The following is a 27083-nucleotide window of genomic DNA, read 5'->3' as shown; positions in this document are numbered from 1 at the left end:
TCAGGTTGATGGCACTGACCTGCCATACCCAGGACTCTTAAGTCCAGTTCTCTAGCAACTACACAGGGGTAGTCAACAGCTTTCTTTTTTAAGCTTGTCCAACCTTCCCAGTAAGTGTGCATTTTGTAAGGCAGCACATTGGACTGGGCATCAATAGAATATTTTTATTCTGTCTGTCCTTAGGCAGGTTTGTAAGTCCTATGCTCAAAGTATTCCTCAAATATTTATGTAACTTTCCCTTTTGCTAAAATTTACATTCTTTTAAAGTATTTTTATCATTCCTTTTCTACCTTTCCATAAAGTACATGTCCAGATTTCTTAATTCCAGCTTTTACACTCCATGTCTTTCTGGAACAACCATTCCCACTCAGCCTTAAATCTTAATCTTTCCTTTTTGGAAGGCACTCTTTCCAGGAACCTCTTTCATTTTCTAAGTCAGCATTGGTTTGGAAATTTCGGATCTCATTTAAGTTGTGCATAGCATCTAATGTCAGAACCAACTAGGAAATACAATGTGTATTTAATACAGTTTTTTTTTTGTGTGTGTGACCACATAAGTGATGTATGAAGAAAGGTATTCTCAGGTTACTGTGCTGAAATTCCAAAATGTCTGAGTTTTGAACAGTAATCACTTTATTCTGATATTGAAGCAAATATGTTAGGAAAAATCTGGTTGGCTATTTTGTTTAATTGACTTCTAAACTCTGCTTGAATTGCCTATTTGAGGAGTTTACTGGATGCCTAGTGCAGTTAAACATTCTCTTGTGTAAGGAGTGTTGCTAGTTTTTTGTCATTACTAAATAATTTGTAGCTAAATGTGTATGAGCATTTTCCCTCCCTTTTTGTCTCCTATTTTGAGGAGCCAAACTTAGCCATAAACTGTATCCTGGTCTGCCACTTTCACTAACGTTTTCCAGTTAGAGGAGTTTATTGCCAAATTAAATTTGGCTCTTATCCCACCCAGATAGAAACTAAGGAAGATGCACAGAAAAAAATGTTCAGACACTTGTAAAACTCATGTGATGACATAAATCTGTATATGAACTAGTGAATAGATATCTTCATAAGGATTGAAATGCTGATATTTGGGGAGTTAGAGAGTAGAGTATATTATATCAGTGCTATTGAGTGTTAATATGACTGTACTCCTTATTTGTTCTGTAGACTGATGATACTGGAATCCATAAAGTTTGAGCCTTTATAACTTATGTGAAGAAATGTTGCAAACATTTCTGGATGAATCTTATTTTGTATTTCTGGAAGAATGTAAATAATCTTCTAGGCCTCTTTATGCTGATGGTTCCAAGGCAAATGCTCCTTGTTAGGCCATTTAACATTTCAGATCAGCGATCATATTCCTGTAATGTTTAAAACAATTACATTAAGCTTGTAATAGGAATAACTTCTTGCTTTTTATAGTATAAATACTTGAATATTGTTTGAAATCACTAATAAGCCAAGGCAAGTCCCACTGACTTTGATGGTCCAATATAATCTCATTCAGGAGGCTTGAAACATTGGTGGTTTAGTAGTGTGGATTTTAACATTTCTCTGTCATTCTTTAAGAAAACCAACAACTGGCATTACTCCTAAGCTGTGGTTTCAGTCTCTGCTAGCTTATACCGCATGTTTATTTTGGAGTCTTTTGGTAAGCATGGTGCTTGTACTGGTCTAAATAAAATGCTAACATGAAAGGAAAAAAAAAAGGTGGTGCTGATAGAGGATGCTGAGATGTAATAGCAGCTCACAGTTCATGACCAAGATCTTTTTTGAGCCATCTATTGCTTCCTTGGGTATGTGTAGCAGATGTGATCTACTAGAAAATGATTAAATTATTTAAACTGATATTTTATCAGGGTATCATATATATGTATGTATGTATGTATATGTAATGTGTGTGTGTTATTGTATTTTTCCTCAAATAACTGTGTTTTAAGGATATAGTTTTATATTGCACATGTAATAAGAACTCTTTTCTTATTTCCTGTTATTTTTTACACGTGACAAAGCAGAAATATTGATCATTTTCCTCATTAAACACAAATAAATGCCCACAAAGGATCAAGCAAATCTTCAGTCCAGCTGTAGATCAATCTTGTTTAGGAAGATTGAGTTTAAACATGGAAACAGGGATTTTAAACCAGAGAATAAAGTTGGGGAAGAGCCAGGAGTCAGAGAGAGACCAGAATCATGTCCAAAACACATAGCAAGAGTCAGCACAAGTCAGAGACAAGGACCAGCAAATCAACTCGAGCCTTAAGGATGCTGAATGCACTTTTTCTTTTCTAGAGTGTTCACTTTGGAGGAGAGTCATGTGATTATCAGTTATCAAAAATGTGCTAGCTGGAAGTGAATGAGAACTAGAATGGTGACAAGGGTACTCTGCAAGAGGGAGAAAATGAATGTTTTCCCAAAGCCTCATATTGCTTTTTCCCTGTTTGGGATTCTGGAGTTACCCCTTAGCATTAGCCATCCTAGGGTGTATAGGCAAAAAATGCTGGGGGCTTTCTGTTTTCCATTTCAACAGATGTGAAGAGTATGTAGAGAAAGGCAGCCTAGCATTACTATTGAATGCTAAGTGCAGAGGATAATTGACTGTTGATAATAAGTAAAGTGGAAACTCTCTAAATTGACTTCTTATCACTGTTAATTATCATTTTAAGTAAAAAGGTGAACTAATTCTTGACCTTCCCATACAGATATGGATTTTTCTTTGAGAGGGAAATAACGTAAGTTCTAATCAACTTCACTTTTTTTTCCCTATAAAATCAGGTAACATCCATCAATTCTCAGCTCAATATATAACTTATGAGCTCAAGTTATACATGTGAGCTGAAGAAAATATTAAGAAAAATCCCATTGCCATATATTACCAGTGTAACTTGGAGACATTCTTTTTATAAACTAGCAACATATTTATATTACAACCATAAAGGCTAGCAGAGCTGGATCACATTAATTGATCAGGAGCAATTTATACAACAGAATGCAGAAATAAAACAGCAACAGGCATATTAATTAGACTAATCTAAATACATATAAATAAACATCATATAATGTATTTTCTTATGTGACATCATAGTCAAAGACAGTTTAAAAACTGCTATAAGCCTCATTAAAGATGAGAGCAGAGAGTAGCTTGTTAACCTCAACAGAATAAAACATTTTGTGAATAGTAGAGACCGCTACAGCAAAGATTAAACACACACACACACACACATGCACACACACATACACAAACACACATGCACACACACATATGTATTTATGCTAATGTATTATAATCAATGAATCATTGAGGAGATATCATATTGAGCCTTACTAAGCTTTATGAGAATGTGAATAGTAAAGGTGTTTATATTCTGTGTTAAAATGACACAACTACAATGAAAAGAAATCACAAGAAAAAGTATAAGGGGATATTGCTTCAGGTCCTATTGAGGAGGTGAGTTATAAATAAGACTTTAAGAAAATGAATAAAAACTCTGATATTACATAGTGGTAAAATTAGAATCACAAATGAAGGAGAATAAAATTCTAGGAAAAACGTATGCCATTTCTACATTAACATTGATGATCCCCAGTAACTCTGAGGTTATAAGGAGCTGTATGTCCCCCAAAATAAGTAAAGATGTATAGAAATGGTTATAAAAAGAGCCAGAACCAAATTAAGTTTGGTGGTTATAACAAAGATTCCAGTTTTACTGATAAGGTAGAATTGAATGATAAGCCTTTATGAAAAAGTATCCTTTATGTGAGAGTCAGCATCACAATGCTCATGGATGGGAACTAACATTTCCTAGTCTGACCAAATGGCATAACATAATTGGACATGCAATCCACTTCTACAAGAATTTATTGACAAGACAGATGGTTAAGACACCTTTCTTTTCTATTAAGGCATTATATAGTTAATTTGTTCTCACTTAGTTCATACATGACAAGTCTTTGCTGTTTTTCAGTTGAGTCTGCTTTTGTTGAAGTTCTTTCAGTATTCGAAGGATGGTGTTCATCAGAAGATTTTACAGACTGAAATAAAAACCATGAGGCAAGCCATCCCAAGGTTTTATTTAATGGACTCTGTGTTTTCTGATGGCCAGTCACCTACTGCCCTTGAGGATTCCAGGAAGAGTTCCCTATCTTTTGGAGTAGAGCAAACATCCTGCTGTGTGTAACATCAGCAGGTGGATATCATTCAGGGGTGGATCATCCCTCAGGTGATTTTCTGACAGCCCGCATCTTTTTCGACCAAGTATCAGCTTCAACTACATGAACTTTCCAGTGCTCAGAATGTGCAAATTACAATGACAGATAAATGTGGAAAATTATGGATACTTAAATAAAGAAAGCAAACAATCAAAAACACAATGTTATTAAACTCTTGTAAAAAAAAAAAAACATTCACCATAGTTTACAAAAACTGTCTGTAATAATGAAATGCCATAGTTTTCTTCCCTGGAAGCATGAGCATGGCCAACAAGTAAAGGCATTACAAATTAATGGCAGCTAGAACTGGAAAAAATCCATTCAAACGTATGTTTTGATCTTAAATAGAAAATATGATGAAAAATAATATGCATATCTGTATTTGTGTCAGTCCTAAGAGCCACATGTTAAATCCCAACTCATTTGTATGATTTAAAAAAAATGTTGACTCTTTCAAGACCTGGAAATGGAAATAGAAGCAACAAGGAAAACACAAACTGAGGGAACTAAGGAAATAAAAATTTACTAATTAGAACAAGAACTACAGAGGCAAGCTTCACCAACAGAACATAAGAGATAGAAGAGATACTCTCAGGCATTGAATATATGATAGAAGAAATGGATACATCCATCAAAGAAAAATGTTAAATCTAAAATATTCTTGACACAAATCATCCAGGAAATCTGGGACACTATGAAAATACCAAATCTAAGAATAATAGGAACAGAAGAAAGAGAAGAATACCAGCTCAAAGTCCCATAATTTTCTAACCTAAAAAATGAGATGCCAGAAAAGAAATTCCTTTGCCATATAATAATAAAAAACCACTAAATATATAGAACATAGAATAGTAAAACTTGCAGGCAGAAAAAACCCAGTAGCATGTAAAGGAAGGCCTATTAGAATTATACCTGCCTTCTCAATGGAGTGTCTAAAAGCCTAAAGGGCATGGACATATGTGCTACAGACTCTAAAAGATCACAGATGCCCGCCCAGACTACCACATGCAGTAAAATTTGCAATCACCATAGACGGAGAAAACAAGATATCCCAGGATAAAGTCAAATTAAACAACATTTGTCTATAAATCTAGCAGTCTACACAATGTTAGAAAGAAAATCAAAACTAAGGGAGTTAACATTATCTGTACAAACATAGTAAATATACTCACACCAGAAAAACCAAAAGTAGGGAAGTTCATACACATACACACACACACACACACACACACACACACACACACACACACACACACAATCACCACCACCAACAACAACAATAACCACAACAAAATAACAGGATTTTTAAAATTATTGGTCATTTAAATCTTTCAATATCAATAGTCTGAATTTCCTAATAAAAAGACACAGACTAACAGAATGGATGTGAAAACAGGATCCATCCATCTGCTGCATTCAAGAAACATACAGCATCAAATATAGCCATTACTTCAGAGTAAATGGTAAGGAAGCAAACTGGTATAGTCATTTTAATATCTAACAAACAAACTAGATGTGGTAATTTGAATGCCACACATGGGGAGTGGCACTATTAGAAGGTGTAGCTTGTTATGGTTCAGGTTTTGAGGTTTTCTATGCTGAGCGAGAATACTGCTCAATTTTCTCAGTCAACTTCATTTTGCTTACAAGATGTAGGATCTTAGCTACTACTCCAGCAAAATATCTGCCTGTATGCTGCCACACTCCTCTTCATGATAATAGACTGAAACTCTGAAACTGAAGGCAAGCTGCCTCAATTAAATGTTTTCTCATAAGAGTTGCTATGTTCATGGTGTCCTTTCATAGCAATAAAAAATGTAAAAGAAAAATAAACAAACCCTAACTAAGACAATAGACTTCAAGCCAAAATCAATCAAAAGAGATGGGGATGGATATTCATACTTACCAATGAAAAAGTCCACCAAAATTACATTTCATGCCAGAGTTCAGCTCTGGATGAGGGCAGTGTCTGAAGATAGATGGATACAAGAGTGAAAGACATGGGACACTTCTTAGTTTTTGTTTTAGGTGATATGGACAGACAGAAAGCTCATCTTCTGCAGAGACACAGGTCCCAGCAGGGGATGTAAGGAGGTGAGGGAGGGAAGTGAGCTAGGCAGCCTGACTGACTAGCAGCCAGAGTGCTTCTTTATTTATACAGAATTTAGCAAGTAATGCATTTATGTTGTTCCAAAACAGACCATATATTTTTTCTTTTTTTGTTTTAGAACATGGACTTCATTTCCTTTTGCTCATCTTTTAGTCATCACTAAAAAACTGATAGAACAGAGTTATCATTTCCAATAATTTCTCTGAAAGTTTTGACATCATTGATAAACAGTTACCTTTCATAACTATTTTTGCTCATCAACTCCATACCGCAATTTTTAAGAATCTAAAGGTATATTAAAGCTTGTTTTCAGGTTTGTATTTTTGTGCCTACAAGGACACCAAAACAAAATCTCCAAGCTAGTCTTGGCAGATTGCCATGTCCCAAGTAGTGTATTATTAACTCTTAATGGTTAGAGTGCCCAAGAAATATCATCAGGCCAAGGCTGCTACAGTTATTATTCAAATTCTGGAATAATTCAATGTGTATGTCTTGTCTAAATATCTAATTTGTTGTTCCTTGTTCATATGACAACATAGTGGCTCTGCATTTGCTAACTTTTCTAAGCAGTAAGGCACTGCCATTTTATTCTTTTATTGTCTTTCCACGCCATTCTTTATTCACTAACTTTGTTGCTGTATATGCCAAGTAACTGCCTGAATGTCTAGTGGGAGGAGGCTTGCAGTCTGAAATGTGGCCAAATACTCTAGCTCACCATATATTGTTGAACTTTTTTGAGGTTACTTTGTTTTGAATATTTTGTTCCTTGTACAAGGACAAATGTTTAAGAGTGTCTCTGTCATAAACTCTTGTTTCAATATGGTCTCTATAATTACAATTCTAAAAAGAACATCAAGATTCCTAAAACTGTTTACTTTGCCTTCAGGAAGTTACCAAGGCTTGTCATTAATGTTGAATCAAGAATCTTTTCCTTGTTTATCCTAGTTTTGTGGTTCTGGGGCAAAACACAACTGTTTAATTATTTGGCCATAATTTGTCAGTGTATAAAATTTCCCTAAGTTTTTTTTTTCTTAAATGAGCCATTCCAGAGCCTATATCTCATGTTCATTAGTACCACGTGAATAATAATTTCTTGGCTAGATGGATTGAGCAGTCTAAGGGACCTCAGACAGTGGAACCAGCATGTATTCCTGGTGCACAGAAGGACCTTGCGAACACATCCCCCAAGGAGGGATACTGCCTTAACCTAGAGACAGGAGAGAAGTTCTAGTCCCTACTTGAAATGACTTGACAGATTTACATGACCCCACCTGGATGGCATTGCCCTACATGTGGAACTGGGGTGGGGGGATGGGAGGGGAGGGTGGTCAGGGTACATGTGAGGTGGGACAGAGAGTAAAAGGGAGGGAGGGAGAGAGGAGAGAGAACTGGGATTGACATGTAACATAAAAAATAATAAAATAAAAAAAGAAAAAGAAAAAAATTAAATGAAAAAAATAATAACCCCCTCTATCCTATCTGACCACCATGGATTAAAGGTGGATATAAACAACAACAGAAACAACACAATGCCTACAAACTCATGGTAACTGAAGAACTCTTTATGGAATGAAAAATGTGTCAACACAGAAATTCAGTATAAATGAATACACAGCATACCCAAACTTATGGGGCATAATGAAAGCAAGTTAAGAGAAAAGTTCATAACACTAAGTGCCTACATAAAGAATTGGACAGATCTCATACTAGCAACTTAATATCACACCTGAAAGCTATAGAACAGAAAGTAGTAAGCACACTCAAGAGAAGTAGAAGGCAGGAAATAATCAAATCAAGGGCTGAAACTAATAAAATAGAAACAAAGGAGAATACAAAGAATCAATTTTACAGAGTTGATTCCTTGAGAAAATCAGCAAGAGAGGCAAGCCCTTATCCAAATTAATTAAAAGCAAAAGCGAAAGGGGGGGAATATGACAACAGACATGTAGAAATTGGACAATTATAAGGGCATACTTTAAAACTCTACCAAATTGGAAAACCAAAAAAAAAAAAAGATAATTTAGAATTTAGCACTAGGTACCACTTACCAAAGTTAAATCAAGATCAGATAAATAGTTTACATAGATCTGTGTTTGAAATAGAAGCAGTCATTAAAAGCCTCCTAACCAAAGCAATGACCAGGCAAGATGGTTCTAGTGCAGAATTCTACCAGACTTTCAAAAAACGTTAATGCCAATACTCCTCAAATTATTCCGCAAAATCGAAACAGAAGGAATGTTGCAAAATTCATTTTATGAGGCCATAGTTACCTTGATAATCAAACCACATTAAAGGTTCAATAATATAATTACAGATCAGTTTTCCTTATGAATATAGATAAACATATAGTCAATAAAATCCTTGCAAAATGAATACAAGAACATATCAAAAATATCATTTGTCATGATCAGGTAGGCTTCACCCCAATATAAATTGATGAAAGTGTGTAATCAACCATATAATCAAATTTAAAGGAAAAACAACAACAAAAACAAACAAATAAAAACATGGCCATCTCATTGGATGCAGAAATGGCTTTTGACAAAATTTAACACCCCTTCATGATAAGATCCTGGAGAGTTTAGGAATAGAGGGGACATACCTAAACAGAATAAAGACAATTGACAGCAAACTTAAAACCAACATCAAATTAAATGCAGAGAAACTCAAATCAATTCCACTTAAATTAGGGTAGAGACAAGGCTGTCCATTCTCTCTGTATCTACTCAATATAATACTCAAAGTTTTAGCTAGAGCAATAAGACAACAGAAGGATTTTAAGAGGATATATATTGGAAGGGAAGAAGTCAAAAATATTATTATTTGAGATAATATGAGAATATACATAAGTGACCTTGAAAATTCTACCAGGGAACTCTTATAACTGATAAAAACCTTTAGTGAAGGGGCTGCATACAAGATTAACTAAGAAAAAAACCAAAACAAAACCAAAAGAACATAATCAAAATCAAGGAACATTAGTAGCCCTCCTAAATATAAATGACAAATGGACTTAGAAAGAAATTGGGGAAATAACACTTTTCATAATAGTCTCAATTAATGTAATGTGTCTTGATGTAACTATAACCAAGAAAGTGAAAGATTGCATGAAAATAAAAAGATTTAAGATTTGAAGAAACTGAAGCAGATATCAGAAGGTGGAAAGATCTCCCATGCTCAATTAACATAGGAACAACTATCATCCCACTAAAGGAAGCTACAGATTTAATGGACTCCTCTTTAAAATTCCAACACATTTCTATACATACCTTGAAGGGACAATTTTCAACTTTGTATGAAAAAAACAAAAAACCTAGGATAGCTTAAACAGTCCTGAATAATAAAAGAACTTGACGAGGTACCATAATTGTTATTATTTGGGCATCTGTATTGGCCTGTCCTTGATCCACTAAGAGCACCACTTGTGCACATTCACTACATTCCCTTTTAAAAGGTCTCTGCCCCCTTCCTTCTTTCCTTTAGTCCTTTTTCCCTCCCTTTCTTTTTCTCTCCATCTATTCCTCTCTTTCTGCTTCTTGGTCATCTTTCTGTCCCTGTCCCAACCTCTCTGCCCCTCTTTTCTGCTGCAAAAACAACCCCTCCACCCAAGCTCTTCTAATTTAAAAAATTTCAATGACAATCGTTGATTTCAAATTGTACTATGAGGTATAGTAATAAAAACCACATGGCATTGGCATACAAACAGACATGTGGATGCTATGGGATATCTTTCTTATTCTGTGAATGAGAGTGATGTTGTTCTTATTGGTTGATAAATAAAGCTTCTTTGGCCTATGGCAAGGCAGGATGGAGCTGAGAGAGAAATCTAAACAGAGATACATGAAATTAAGTGTGGAGTTTGGGAGATGCCTGAAGCTGCCCAAGGAACAGCATGCCAGAGCACCAAGGCAGATAAGCATGGACCATGTGGTAATACATAGATTAATAGAAATGGGTTAATTTAAATGTTATACTAGCTAGTAATAAGCCTGAGCCATCAGCCAAACATTCATAATTTATCATTAATATGAAGTGATTATTTACAAACAGCTGCAGGGCCAGGTGGGACAGAAAAGACTCCAGTTACTGGTGTATCAATGGAATCCAATTGAAGACCTGACCCAGACATAAATCCACACATGTATGGACACCTGATTTTTAATAAAGAAGCCAGAAATATGCCGTAGAAAAAGCATCTTCAACAAATAGTACTAGTCTAATTGAATATAAGAACCCAAATAGATCCATATTTATTATCCTGAACAAAACTTAAGTCTAAGTAGATCAAAGACCTCAACATAAAACCAGATACACTGAACCTGGAAGAAGAGAAACTGACCAATAGCCTTGAATGCATTGGCACTGGAGACAATTTCTTAAACAGAACACTGATAGTATAGCACTAAGACCAACAATTAATCAATGGGACCTCATGAAACTAAAAGTTTTTGTAAGGCAAAAGTGTAAGACAAAAAAGCAGTACACGGAATGGGAAAATATTTTTTCTCAAGTCTGCACCCCATAGAAGACTGATATCAAGAAATTAGATATCAAAATCCCAAATAATCCAATTAAAATTGAGCATAAATATTAACAGAGAATTCTCAATAGAGGAATATCAAATGGCTAACAAACACTTAAATGTTCAACATCTTTAGCCATTAGGGAAAGGCAAATCAAAACTACTTTAAGAGTCTGTTTTATACCTGTTAGAATGACCAAGATTACTAACACAAGTGACAGTTCGTGCTGGTTAGGATGTGGAACAAAGGGGAATAGTCCTCTCTAGTGAGACTGCAAATTTGTACAGTCACTATGAAAATCAATATGATGGTTCCTTAGAAAATTGGTAACTGATTTACCTCAAGACCCAGCTATACCACTCTTGTGCATATACCCAAAGCATCCTTCATCCTACCACAAGGACACTTGCTTAACTGTGTTTATAGCAGCTTTATTTATAATAATCAGAACCTGGAAACAACCTAGATGCCCCTCAAGTGAAGAATGGATAAAGAAAATATTGTTCGTTCATATAATGGAATATTATTCAGCTGATTAAAAATGATATCATGAACTTTGCATGCAAATGTATGGAATTTGAAAAAAATAATGGTATGTGTTCACTTATAAGTAGATAATTGCTCTAAAGTAACTAATAAACAATTTGTAGAACCAGGGAGGTTAGGTAAACAAGAGGGCTCCAGGGAGGAAGCATGTAGTTCCTTGGGAAAGATAAATATAATAAATTTTACAAGTGGACTGGGACTTGGTAGGGTCAGGAGAGGGAGGAGGGATCAGGTGATGGAGAGATGGGATGGAGGGAGAGAATGTGAATAGAGACAGCTGGAACTAGGTTCATTTGGGGTATGGTGTGGAAACATAGTGCAGTAGAAACTTCCTGGAATATATGAGGGTGATTCTATTGAGGATTCCAGGTAATGGGGGTTACAGAATCTGAACCTATTTGTTGTAGCCAGACAAGACTCCCAATCATTGGACTTTGTTGCATTTAGTTGAAGTGTTGGCTGAGGGGATCCGATGGAGATCCTCAAACAACTCAGATTGATTCTAGGACAGAGAGTTTTTCTCCTCAAACTAACAATGGGGCACCATTGCTAAGGACAACATCCACACAACTCAATGAATGTAGAGAGGTCAAGCTAGTATCTGTATGGAATCTTCACTGCTATGTTCTAGTTTTTTGTTGCAGGAAGTTACTCTGCAGACTATCAAAGGAGAAACATGGACATTAGACTAGCCACAAAAATCCTTTAAGCTACACTCTTTCCTGCCTATAAGATGTTCTGGGACAATGGTGGAACAGAAATTTTGTGAATGGATAATCAATCTCTGATTTAACTTGAGTCCCACTCTATGAGAAGGAGCCCATGTCTAACACTGCTTAGATGGTCAGACACTGGAGACTGGATGGCACAGAGACTTAGGGTAGAACATGGCTCATCTAAAAAATATCAATAAAATGATTCCTAATGATTTTGCTATATTCATAAGTCAGTGTCTTGCCCAGTTGTCATCAGAAAGGCTTCTTCTAGAAGCAGATAAGAGTGCATGCAGAGACCCTCATCCAGATGATAGACAGAAAAATAAAGTTTACATGTGGTAGTTGATGGCTTGACATGTATGCACACATGGGAATCCCTAAAAGAACTTAGTGAGTTGTTCCCCCCCCCCGAAAAAAAGGACGTGAATTTATTGACTGTTAGAAAGCAATGTGTTAGGGGATGTTGAAGGGAAGAAATATAGGCGGGCATGATCATATTTCATTGTATACATGTATGAAACTGTCAAATATAAAATAGAAAGTTTTAAAGAAGATGAAAATTATAGCTAAATAGAAGGAATTCGTTCTAACATTTTATAGTATGAGTCTGTAATATCCACCAACAAGCAAAGTAACACTACTTATAATGAAACAGGTTAAAAGGAAGGCAATTAACTACCATGATTACATGTACCCAGCATTATAACCATAATCATCTGAAATACTGTAACAGGCAACTAAGTTTTTGCATGAGATTAGTCACCACTATGTCCACTATGTCCATTACTATTACCACTAGGAATATGTGATCATTAGAAATAATAAATAAATCCTTCTCCAGTACAGGTGTAGAAGGAACATATCTTCCCTTATTGAGGTGACAGTGTTTCCAATTACAGGCACTGGTTAGAATCCCCTGGAGTCTTTAAAGGGTAGACTTCAAGTACTGAGAATGGGACAAGGAGAAATTCATATTGTAGAGAACTATGAAAAATCAGAGTTGACAATTTTAAACAGTGGAGACAAAATGAACAAAAGTAAACTACTCAAACCAAGATAAGGAAAATTTAAAAGAAGTATGAACTATGGGAAGGTGGGTAGACTGTGGGAATCAGTCCCTAAGCTCTGCCTGACGTGGACATGGATTATATTTTGCAGTCTTGTCCTCTGTGTACTGTTGCAATTTTCCTTCTAAGGAATGGTAGTTGCTCATTTCTTTTTGGTAGTGGTGGGTCCTTCTGACCCAGCTTATTCAGACTTCCACTTTTAGCTCCTCTGGGAACAACCTTACTGAAACACCCATGACAATGCATCATCAGCTTTCTAAGTGTGTCCCATCTAACTCAATGCAAGTTCTTAAAAACAAGAGAGAACACCCCTTTGCCACTGAATATTTGTGCATGTGTATATGTGTGTTTTATCCTTGTGTGTGGTGGGGGGGGTATACACATGTGCATGCTGTGGAGCTAGAAGCTTATGTCCAGCACCTTCATCATCACTCTCCACAATTTAGCTCCTCTAGGCAGATTGCTCATGGATCCCAGTGTCTGTCTCCTGAGCAAGGGAATTACAGGTGGGAAGCACACCCACCTGACATAAAGCAAACTCGATTTCTGTTGCTTATATAACAACCACCTTACCAGCTGAGCCAACCCCCCACCTCCATATTCACTTTGCTTTTCCCCACACCTCAGTGAAGGAAATTGTTACTATAGGGATTTTGATATTCAGAATTTCTGCATTCTGGGGTTTAATATTTCAGGATTGTTAGTTTAGAGACTATAGGTTTTTTTGTGATTTTAAACTTCATGAATTTTACACTATGGTTTAAATCTTTCAGGTTTGAACATTGGGGATACGATTTCCAGATGTGAAGTGATAGATTCTACACTGGAACAATTGTAAGTACACCAGTACATATTCATTGTTATTACCTCCAGACACAAAAGTATGATATCTTAATATGCAGAATCAAAGTAAATTAAAAGAGAATTCATACTTCCTCAGACATAGAAATGGTGATTTGATTTGGTAAGACTGCTTAGTGTGTATGACAAACTGTTCACATTTTCTCAGATATATGCTCACGTGTATAGGTCTCTTTTAAGGTAAATTCCAGACCAGAATCAGTCCATTTTGTTAGGATCAATTTTGTTTTAAGGATGACTAAAAGTTAAAATAAGGCAATCCCTTGGGCCAGCAAGGTGACTCAGCAGGTAAAGATGCTTGCAAAGTACAAACCCTGATGAACTGAGTTTTGACCCCTGCAGCCTACAAGGTAGAAGAAAAGAACCTTCTCCACAAGCTTGCTCTCCATCCTCCACATATGTGCTCTGGCATGAGGTCTTCTCACAATAAATAAACATAATGAAAACATACAATGATCTTGCTACATGGATGTTCAGATTATAACTGCGTTCTCCACTCTTTCTTTATCCCTAGGTCCTACTTTTACATTTTTTGATGATATTATTGCTTAATAACTACCAGAAGGAACACTGATTTTATTTATTTATTTTAAGTGAACACATCTTAAAATTGAAGTGTTAATAGTCTACATCTGCTATGGTATTCAAGTGGAAATGTATCTTTTAGTTATTACAAAACTTTACTCTCTGCAATGATTTGTATTGTGCAGTCTTTTTCCATAAACTGTGGTTTGCAGTTTAAGGTAGTTCAGACTTTGACTTATTAAACCTGATTTTATGGGATCACACAGTAATTGTAATAGGCGAGTGAGAAAAGATACTCCCTTAGCCTAGAGGCAGGAGGGAGGGCCTAGTCCCTACTCCAAATGACTTGAGAGATTTTGATGATCATTCCTGGAAGGCATCACCCTCCCTGTGGCATGGAGAGGTGGGATAGGAGGGGGGTCCGGGGCATGGGAGGGAAAGAAGGAGAGGGAATATGCAAAATACGAAAAATTACACACACACACACACACACACACACACACATATATATATATATATAGAGAGAGAGAGGCAAATTGAGACATTTAAGCCACAGCAAGATCAAAATCTCCTTGAGGAAATGTTTTAACAGTGTTTTGCTTTGGTTTGAGTAGAAGTGGCTTTATGCTGAACCAAAGGTCTCTGTGTCATCATTTAGTGACATATAGATGCAGGGGCTTCTTTGTGAGTACAGTTTACATAATGTCTACTTAGCAAGGAGAGGAGTAGTGACTTCACAGTAAAGATGGTAAAAAAAGATATTTTACTACACATTATCTGATAGGTCCATCCTAATATTGGAGCAAATATAAAACTTATGTAATTAATTTAAAATTTTTGATGTACATTTTTTTTTGGTCTATGAACTATAAACTAAAGAAACTTATTTTGGGTTTTATAAATAGTTATTTGTGAGATGTTACAATGAAAACTATAAGTTAATAATACAAACACATACACCAAGCTAATACTAGAAATGAAAATAGCAAATTAGTTCTAGAAACATACCTGAAAGGATGGGTTTATTTACACATGAGTTATGATATAATAGAATATTCTAATGCCTAACTTCAGTGTTGGTGAATCCATTCGTGTACAACTTTTGTGTCTGTAATGTAAAATTATTTCACCTTTCAGAATCACATTGTTGATTGTTCTGAAATTGTTCTGCTTAATTTCTAAACAAAAAGCTGAGAGAGTTGCAGAAATGTGAAGATAGATACACAGCTGTACACACAGGAAAGATTCCTAGAATTTCACCAATTCAAGCTATGATCACAATAGTCATCTTGCTAAGAATGCATCGGTATTTGATAGAGTACTCAGTTGTATTAAGAAGTAGCAGGCTATGAGAGAGCCAAGAGTGTTATTTTTTTTCAGCTTGGCATTAATTTGGAAGGAAGTTTTCCTCTGTGCCTTTGAGAGGTTTAAAGTGGATTTGGTTATTTCCACCAGGTCTGGTTTGTGAAATTGAAATAGATCCTTAGCTTTTTTTTTTTTTTTTTTTTTTTTTTTTTGATAAAAATAAAAGGCTGAGACCAAAGGGTAAAGGACAATATTATTTAGATTTCAAATAGGATGAGAACAGACAAAGGGAAAACGAGATCCGGCATTATATGCTCACATCAATGGCAGTAATTAAGCTTTGCAGTGTCATTAGACATGATAACAATAATTTGTAGCCTTTCATGCTACTTTACATGCCAAGTATGCAGAACCACATGAAGTCAAAACCCTTACTATTTCTCATTGTTATTTTTATTTATTTTTTTATTTTTTGCTAAGGAAATAATGGCTTTCAATTGTCATGTCACGGGGAAATGCACAACACAAATTTGGATTCTCAACTGCAAAGAAGAAAGAGGAGTGCTTCATAATTTTTAACCATCTGTAAAAATGTATGGCAGCAATAAAATGCTAACAAGACATGGGGGTGACTACTTCCAAGAGTACAGTATTTAAGTTTATAAAAGTTAATTTGGCATTATATTAAATGAGAAGTTAATGTTCCTACAAGCCCAGCAACTGAACTATGACATATTATACCACAGTGTTGAATTTAACCAAGAATATTCAAGTTTTTGATTGTGGGAAATCTATCATTAATCAGTTCAAATTTCCTACTATTGTGGTTAGTGTAGAGGAAAACCCCTGGAAGGGTACTTTGGAACTTCAGAGCCTACAGTAGGAAATTAGAAAGTCTTAAGTAGCTAAATATTTCATTTTAATCAATATAGTGGGCAGTGTTTACAGATAGTCATGTTTAGTTTTCGTTTTTGGCCATTCAATTAAAATGAGTATCTATTTTGTCTATTTTCAAGGCCCTTTTAGAGTTATTCTAATAATTAAAATTTCTCTATGAATTGCTGTTCTGAGTCTTTAAGTGACCAAATTGATAATAGTGAATGAGTAATCCCTGCTTAAAATTTGATTTCCAACAATGGATGTCAATGCTGAAATCTTTCAGTCTTACTAGACATGAGTGTTTGATGAGCTTCTTTGAGGCAGCTGAATTAGTAAGCTCAGTGGATAAGAAATGGGTGCAAGAAATCTATTTCTCAAGATTTGAATGTGTTTTGAATGTTAGGAAAGGAGAAGTAGCTCATCTTTTCTTTCTCCATTGGGAGTTAACTTGCAGCTTGGCTTGAGTTAGAATTTAGTGTAAGTTTTGCTTATCCATATAAAGATTTTCTTTGAAAGTATTTTTATTAGTTCTTTGACAGTGTCATGCAGAATAGTTTCATCATATTTACCCTCCTGCCTCAACACTTTCCAGACTTTCACCCTCTTACATCCTGTGTGTATATAAGTGTGTGTGCTTCAAACCCAATTTTGTGTTGCCTCAAATATTCTTTTCTTCTTTAAACTGGTAATATTTTTTTTTTTTACATATCGATCCCAGTTCCCTCTCCCTCCTTCACTCCCTTCCTCTCTCCCTCTGATTCATGCCACCCAACCAAGCTCCCATCCCATTACCTCCACCCCTACTCCACAGGGAGGGTGATGCTTTCCAAGAGGGATCAACAAAATATGTCTAGTTGTTTGGAGTAGGGACTAGGCCCTCAAATATTCTTGAACATGTAGTCTTCCACAAGAGAGTGGTTGGTTTATCAGGAGATAAACTCTTAGAGTAAACTATCTCTCCTCCCAGCAACTAACAGTTGCTAATAGTTCCATGGCTAGAGGGGAGATTGTCTGCTTACTTTCCTTCATGCTGAGATTTGCTGTGGCATGAGTTTGGACTGGTTTTGTATATGCTATCACTACTACCAATAGTTCTTATGTGTAACTGTCCTGTTGTGACCAGAAAGACACTGTTTCATTGTCTTATCCATCACTTCTGTGTCTTCCACTAATTCTATCTCCTATTTTCAATGATCTCTGAGCTTTAAGATAGGGATATGTTTGTAAGTGCATGTGTGTGTTTGTTGTGGGGGGGGGGTGTTCTCTTAGGCTGAGCATTCTGAAGTTTCTTATTATCATCACTTTGGACAGTTGTGGGTTACTGTGTTAACCACAGTCTACTGCAAATAGAAGTTTCTCAGATGCATGATGAAAGATACATTGATCTGTGAGTATAGCAATAAGCTATACTATGTTTATTTAGCAGCATAATAGTTATAGGTTCTCCCCTGGAGAATAATTTTATTGTCTAATTTAGAGATTTCTCTCTTGTTGTTTAAACTATTATGCTAGTGTGACATAACAGAGTTTATATAAGGCTGTATAGTAATACAAAAGTATAATAATAATAATAATAATAATAATAATAATAATAATAATAATAATAATAATCATCTGCCAAATTTCAAGATTCCTCCATATTGCTAACCTCTCTGAAACCTCAGCTTTTAGTGCTATCAACTATTTTCTCAATGGGTAACTGAAATAAAAATTATTCTCTCCTTTCAAAATAAAACTTGACTTCATAGTGGTCCATCTTAAAAAGATCTAACAAGTATATTAAGTGACCCTTTAAACTTTTTTCTTTTTGAGATTATATTTATGACATTTCCTCTTTCCCTTTACTCCCTCCAAACCTTCCCATATATCTCTTACTATCCTTCAAATTATGACTGCTTTTTCCATTGATATTGAATGCATATATGTATATATATTTCTAAATGTAACATACTTAACCTGCTCAGTCTATATAATGTTGCTCTTATTCATGCTTTCAGTAATGATCATTTAATATGGGACAAACAATTGAAGTGTTCATCCCTAGGAATGACTATTCCCAACTCAATTAAGAGGGTTTGATTTTGGTCAGCATGTGTATCAGAACAGCATGTGCTTAATTGGGGGGTCAGGCTATAGATGGAGAACATGATGCAGACAAATTGTTCTTGTATCTGTCTGTGACTTCCAGAATTCAGAAAAGAAAACTCTGAATTCTCTAATAGCTTTGCTTTGTTCAACAGTGACATTCCATATTCATTTTTTTATTCATTTCAGCTAATTCTTGACAATTTGGTGGTCAATATCTATGCATTCACCTGTCTTGCTCCCACTTAAGCTTTATTAGTATATGGCTATCTCTCTGTAATTGATTAGCATATAAATAATATATTACTAGACATGTTGCTAGTAGAATTCATAGAGATGGTCTGGAGGGTTGGGTCACTGGTTGGACATGAATGTACAGTGCCACTAAGTGAGATGAAAGAGACACAGAAGGAAACAGTCAAAGAGAAGAAAACATGAATTGAAGTCAGATTACTGAATTTGAGGAGTTTCTGCTGCTTTTAACATGCAGATTTATGGGTCTGTTATACACACATGGGATTTAGGAAAGGAGTCTTAACTTAAGGTCCAAACTTGGGATTCACCACTTCCTTTCTTTGGAAGTTTTCATGCCACGTTTTGGTACAATAAAAGCTAGTCCTCAGTGGTTGGTTATTCAGGCCATTTCTAGCTCATGGGTCTCTGGGTTCTTTTTCTTAAATGCATGGAAGTCTTAATACATTGTAGAATATGACAAGTTACTATATGTCATTAGTGAGAAACAGGTCCCAAAGAACATCTTATGTTAAAAGAATGGGTAATGATAAATGGAGTTGCAGAGGAAAGAGAGGTTCCAGATGAACTTGAACATCACACTTCTTCCTTTCTTTGCTTAAACTGCAGTCATAAGATATTGTAAAAAGGGAAGAACCAAGGCAACTCCCCCCTTTCTTCCTGAAGAGGGTATGCTGCAATGCTTGAGTTCAGCATATCCAGAGGGTGCTGATGGTCCCTTGTTCTCGGGGAGTCTCAGCTGTACTAAAGTGGGACACACAGACCTGTGTCCAGTTGCCTTCGCTAGCTCTCCTAAGCTTGGCACACAAACCATCATGGATCCCTTGCTTTTGTTCATTCTCATTGCTTATCTGTAAATAAAAAAACCTTAATTTTTCCTACTTATGCAAGTGTTTTGTCTCACTATATTCTCATAATTAGTAGAAATTCTACAGAAAATATGAGAAATGGCTCAGGAGACAGGGCACTCACTCACCACAGAATCACATTGTTCTAACTCAAGACTCTTTGGTTGGCTTCACCTTAACTTCAAGATGCAGATTTGGGAAATGCTGGTCACCCACCCTTCTTGCCATTGAAATTCAGTGTTTTTCCTTCATATGCAATCACTTTCATTCCTGTAAAAGGTTTTTCTTCCCTATCTTACTAGCAAAAGCAAGCTAATCATAATATTTCTTTTATGAGAAGTTTATTTTTCATTTCAGCATGAAAAAAAAGCATGCTAAACATTACATTGTAACCATTTCAATACCTTGCCTCCCTGGAATATCAGAAAGAACCCATGAAACCCTTTCTACTATCTGTTCTTGATAGTCTAGCCAACTTCTGAGTAACAAGGTCTTTGCACTATCCTTAACTGCCAAGTCAAGACAATGGTATCAACCTCATGAATTGTTAAAGAAACCAGGAAGGATAGTGTTTTTCAATTAGAACTCATCTCCACAACTGCATTTTTATTGGTTGTTAAGGTATAAAGATTATACTTATATTTGGTTATAAAGATACATGTTTATATATAAAGATAAATGTTGTTAGGATTTATGCTGGTTTAGTAAAGCAGTAGCTGTAGATTCTACAGCAATAACTATGAGTCAATGAGCACCAAATAATTGCCTAGATTTCCAGTACCATATATAATTTCCTTCTCATTGAATGGGTTCTAAATTGGTTACCATCAAGGAATATGTATTATTACTTCATTCATTGGGTTATCTTGTCATACTGGTGTTTAGGAAGCATAGCTGGCTAAGATTGTTGATTGCCTCCTTTCTTTGGAAGTTTTCATGCCACGTTTTGGGACTATAAAAGCTAGTCCTCAGTGGTTGGTTATTCAGGCCATTTCTAGCTCATGAGTCTCTGGGTTTTTTTTTTTTAAATGCATGGTAGTTTTAGTAATAGATTCTAAACTCCCACCCCTGGGAATAACCAAAGGAAAGAGCCATAGACTTGTTTTAGGAGTCTCTTAGACAGACTGACAAACAACTATAAAGAGAGTTTCTCATGCTTGGTACTGGGGTGTTTGCTAAGTAGTCTTTGGCATTTAAGGGGAGCATTGTCAACCTGGATGACATAAGTTCATTAAAATTATATATATATATATATATATATGCATATTTACACATGGAAATTTGTATATTATAAAGATTTATTTTTTGTGTGTATTTGTCTACAAATAAGACTCAGGATTCTACAACTAAAATTGCAGAAGGGGAGAGGGATTGTAAGTGTCAGAGGATCAGGGAGTTTGCTGTGAGATTGTGTCTCCTAGAAATGTTAGAATCTACACTCATAAAGTCTTACCAAATGTGAGCTGAATAACAATAACAATACACATCAAATTTGATGAAAAAGTGCATGAAGCCTCAACCTTACACAAAGAACAATACTAACAGAGGAAGACTGGGATGGGGTGAGGTGGTCTTCATCAGGGAACAGTACATTAATTGGTTTTCCAATGCCAAATAATCATCCTTGAATATACATACACAAATAACATTATACATACTGAATATTTAGGAATATATATGTGTGTGTGTGTGTATGTGTGAGTATACATATATACATGCAATAACAATCAGTGAAAAAGGAGGCGATAAATTTGAAGGGCATAGGAAGAGTTATATGGGAGGGTTTAGAAGGAGAAAAGAGATAAATGTTATAATTATATTATGATCTCAAATAATGATGATGATGATGATGATGATAATGTATTAAGGATGTACCAGGCTGGCTCTATAATCTGATGTCATGGATGATATGCTAGAGAATTGTTTTTCTTATTACCTTTTTTATGACAGCTCATAACCTCAGTGATTCTCAATACATTCATATATTCCTGCAGAGGAAATTGCCAATATGAGTGATATCTAGGGACAGTTAGAGTGACTCATACACTACCAGAAATACATGGAGCTTCAAAAAAGTGTGAACACTTAAAGAATCGATAATTCTTTAAGGCTTTTGATTACCCTGTAAAAGATCTATAACTATTTTCTCCATTGACTTTCTCATGTTGGTGAAGCATTTCACTTTTCAGGCAATTCTTTCTTCAATCAACCATAGACACAGAATTAAAATGAATGATAGTGAAAAGGCACAGGAAGAAGACACATCTTAACATTGAGAAAGCCACCATTTTCATCTGAAGTTGTCTTTTTGAGGACATGGAAATGAGGCTGCTTATATATTTCCACATACTGTATTCCTTTTTTACTAAGCAGCATACATATTTTTAGAATTTCTCACATAATGATAAATTTAATTTTGAAAACAATAAAAATATCATAGGAAGAGAAAACAGTTTGGGGAGTTAAAAGTATGTTGGTAGTATTTTGCTTCAATTCTCTATAATCCAGAGTGACTTTGTGTAATATATTTTAGTTTTTATATATATATATAATATATATTTTCATTTTCTGATTTGAAGTATTTATTATATTTAATACTTTTTTATTTTACATATCAATCCCAGTTCTCTCTTCCTTCCATCCTTCTATGCTACCCATTGATCTCCCTTCCCATCCTCCATCTACTCCCCAGGGAGGGTGATGACATCTATAAGGGATCATCAAAATCTGTCAAGTCATTTGGAGTAGGGCCTAGGCCTTTCTCTGTGTTTCTAGGCTAAGGAAGTATCCCACTATAGGGAATGGGCTCCCAAAATGCACTAGGGATACATCCTGGTTCCACTGCCAGAGGTTCCAAAGACTGCTCAGGCCTCCTGTCTGAGACCTTCATTCAGGGAGTCTGGTTCGGTCCTATGCTAGTTTCTAAGCAATCAGTCTGGGGTTCATAAGCTCCTCCTTGTTCAGGTCAGCTCTTTCTGTGGGTTTCTCCAACCTAGTCTTGACCACTTTCCTCATTACTTCTTCCTCTCTGCAACTGAATTCCAGGAGTTAAGCTCAGTGTTTAACTGTGGGTGTCTGCTCCTGCTTCCATCAGCTGCTGGATGAAGGCTCTAGGATTTCATGTAAGGTACCCTTCAATTTCATTATCAGGGAAGGACATTGAAGCTAGCCTCCCCATTATTGGTTGGATTGATAGTTGGGGTCATCCTTGCAAGTCTCTGGACATTTCTCTTTAAACCTATAATGGCTCCCTCTATTATGGTATCTCTCTCTTTTGTTCTTCTCTATTCTTCCCCCTAAGCAATCTTCCTATTCTCTCATGTTCTCCTCTCCACTCCTTTTTTCACCTTCTGTTTCTGGTAACTCCTATAACTCCCTCTCCCCTGCCCCCTGCTCCCAATTGTTCAGGAGATATTGTCCCTTTCCCCTTCTGTGGGGGACCATGTATGTCTCTCTTAGGATATTATTTCCTAGTTTCTCTGGCAGTGTGGATTGTAGGCTGGTGGTCCTTTCCTTTATGTCTAAAATCCATGTATGAGTGAGTTCACACCATGTTTATCTTTTTGTGACTGGATTACCTCACTCAGGATGTTTTCCTCCAATTCCATTCATTTGCCTGGGAATTCCAAGATTCTGTTGTCTTTTTCCACTGAGAATTACGATTTGCAATATTTTTATTGTGCATAAAATGTTATTACTCTAATAGCAAAATATTAGTTTAGTCATGGGAAGTGCAGACACTTACTAGGTTCCTAATATCAGAGCCCAGCATGCAAATATCAAGATAATATACTTTTTTGTAGATGGAGTTTTCTTTCCTGTCTACCAGTTCCCAAACACCAACACAGAATCTCAGTACTGCATATCCATCTTGCTTCTCTCTAATTTATCTTTTATCATAATTAAGGAGAACTTTAACTATGACTATCTAGTCTTCAACTCTATCAGACTTCAGAAAGGTGAAATGTTGTCTAATGACAGGGACATCTGGCTGATCTATCTATCTATCTATCTATCTATCTATCTATCTATCTATCTACCTACCTACCTACTATTAAATATACCTATATATGACCTTGAAAACATATCTAACATTGACTATATGTGTAACTTTTATAGATGATTATTAATCTGTATTTCTTAATTATACATTGCATTTTAAATGAGTTTAATAAGCACAATACCCAAAATAAGAGTATAAACATACATATAATATAGTAAGAATAACTTTAATTTTGTATCAAGGAATCAAAATCTGTACCAATGTAAAACATTTTGAGATTAATAGTTGTATTTTAGGTTGAACCAGCTTCAATCATATGCCCTTTTATTCTATCATTTTTACATCCTCCTTTTTTCTTTTCAGAGCAGTATCCCTGAATCTAATCTCCTTAGTTCAGATTTTTTTTGTCTGACCATTACCAATAACAACTTGTAACCCACCCCCTTAAATGATAACAAACATCAATAACAATATTTTGAGAATGTGAGCAACTACTTCCTGTTGTCTCATGGTGCTGGTATCTTTGAGGGAACTTGAGGAAAATAAGGATAATTGTTAAGATTTTCCTGAAGTAGTTTGTGAGATTGGACTATCTCAGCCAGCAATCTTGAAGCTGTTTTTTGACACAGACTTTTGATGAGACTGTAACAGAGGTGTTTTGAAATGCTTGATCTCTTAGCCACCCATTTTCATTAATGTTTGTTTCCCTTGTTTTCAAAATAGATAAGCTTTTAAAGGTAACATACATTGCATGCATGGAATATGTGGTCTGCACAAGTCAGTTAAGGATTTTTTTTCTTGGTTTGTTTCATATTTGAGCAGGTAAAATATACATTACATGTCTCATAGGTTTTTCTAGGTTTACTTTTCTATGTTTATTGTCAGGATTTTTAGGTTGTCTTCCTTGATCAAATCTTTAACCTTGAACAAATCCCAGCCTTTTATATCTTGTGTAAATAGAAGCATAACCTCTTCCCCAAAGTATCATATCTTTTGACTACAATTTTGAAATCAAGAAAAAATTTAAAATATGTAGGTTGGTTTAATCCAGCAGTTTTCATAACCTAATGTGTCTTAACAGCTGTTTTTCCTTTATTAGCAATCACAAAATTTAAAGACAATACAATAAAATACAGAATCCAGACTCTCTGTGTATTTTCCATCTTTATATGGCTTATATAATTCTTTACTCTGTTAGTTTTTAAAGAACTTCATTATATTTTAAACTATTTTTTTTAAATCTATGACTACATCTATCTTTTTCCCTTTTCTCTCCCAAGCCTATGTGTATTATTAAATACACTGTAACACCTTTAGATGGATTTTTTCATCTAAATCTGTCTTTACTACTTACCTGTAACCTTTTCTGTCTGCATGAGTAAAACCTCAAACCCTCCATAAAGTTTCTTGGCAGTGCTGGCACTGGCAGCTCAAGCCTGTAGCAGAGGCTGGGAAAAGTCTTTCTGTACTATGGCAGGTGTGAGAGTCTACAGGAACCTGCTGTGCAGCTTTGGTCAAGGCATGCTGACACCTGACAGAAGATTTATCTCTGTACTGTGGCTGGTATGAAAGACACGAGACTAAGAAACTACATTAGGCCACATTTTTTTGTATGTTTGAAACTTTTTAAAGATTTCTCAGGTCTTATTTGGATGTAGGTCCTGGATGTTTGGCTGCCATTTGTATTTAGACTTTTCTTTTTGGTTTCTGCCAGTTCTTAAATAACCAATATAGATACTTAATATTAATTATAATGCTCAGTCAATAGCTCAGACTTGTAATTAACTAACTCTTACTTTGTCAATTAACCCCCATTTTTATCTACATTTTTCACATGGATTGGTAACTTTTCTCAGTACAGCAAGTCCATCTTGCTTGCCTCTGCTACTGCTTGCTACTCCTCTGGCTCTGTCCTTCTTCCCAGCCTTCTTTGTTTGGTTCTCCCCCTAACCTTATTCTGTCCAGCTATTGGGCAGTCAGCTTTTTTATTAAACCAGTCACAGAGACATATATTCACAATCATAAAGGAATATTCCATGATTTTTCCAATGATGTATTTAGGCATGTATTCATTCGCTCTTTTATAATTTCATCCCCTTGACAAAAGTGCTATGATTACATAATTTTTCAAATGTTCAAAAACCTAATGGTTACATATTTCTTGTTCATATATTTTTGTTCATTGGTATTACTGTAATTTCTCACTGTTACTCAGACTAAAGGAAGTGGGGTGAACAGCCAATGGAGACTACTTATTGGAAGACAGTATATATGTAATACTGATTGTAAAATAGAAAAAAATATGTACTTATTTTCATAAAATGCAAAACAATTTTGCCCTCAAAGTATTTAAAATTACCAACAATATAAATTCAACCATGTCTTTTAAGTGTCCATAATAAGAGCACATTTTTACAGAAATGATTTGTTTTGATATTTCTGAACTTATAAATCTGATAAAATTCTTTACCAAAGACTAATCTTTGATTAAAAACATATTGCTTGCACAGTTAAACAGTTATTGTGAAGATTTTGATGAAAGGGAGAGCACACTGCTCAGCGTGAGTTGGCTGTGCTGAGGAAAAAGGAAGAGGAGAAGGACAAAGAGGAGAATGAAGAATTAAAAGCAGCAACAGAAGCTGTGTAAGAAAACTTTCCTTTGCCATGGCAAGTCTGTATTATTAGGTCTAAACACTAGCCTCAAGTCCTCTACTGTTAACTGAAAATGCCATTGTGGTCACCTGTCCTTGCAATGAAGTTAACTGCTACTGGCTCAAGATAAAGTTTAAGAAAGTGTAACCTGTTCAAAACAAGAGATCTGCTGTGCTTTAGCCTGTGATGTGTGTTCTCACTCACTGTGGGCGTCTTGGTTCTCTTTCCTGTATTTGTGATGGAAATTCCTTCAAAATAGCAACCTGAGGGAAAAGTGTTCATGGTATACATATTCCTGGCAGGGGGATTAAGTGACAGAAACTTGAGGCTGTTGGTCACCTCTCATTCACCATCAGGAAATAGAGAGGACTCAATGCTAATGTTGTTAGCTCTCCTTTTTATACAGTTCAGGACTCCATCCACTGAATGGTTCTACCCTTACCTAAAATATGTTTCCCTACACCCGTTATTCCAAACAAGAGATTCCCTTACAATAATGCCCTCA

Source organism: Phodopus roborovskii, unplaced genomic scaffold (genome assembly GCF_943737965.1).
Source record: "Phodopus roborovskii unplaced genomic scaffold, PHOROB, whole genome shotgun sequence".
NCBI lineage: Eukaryota > Metazoa > Chordata > Mammalia > Rodentia > Cricetidae > Phodopus > Phodopus roborovskii.
This window is presented reverse-complemented; position numbering follows the sequence as displayed.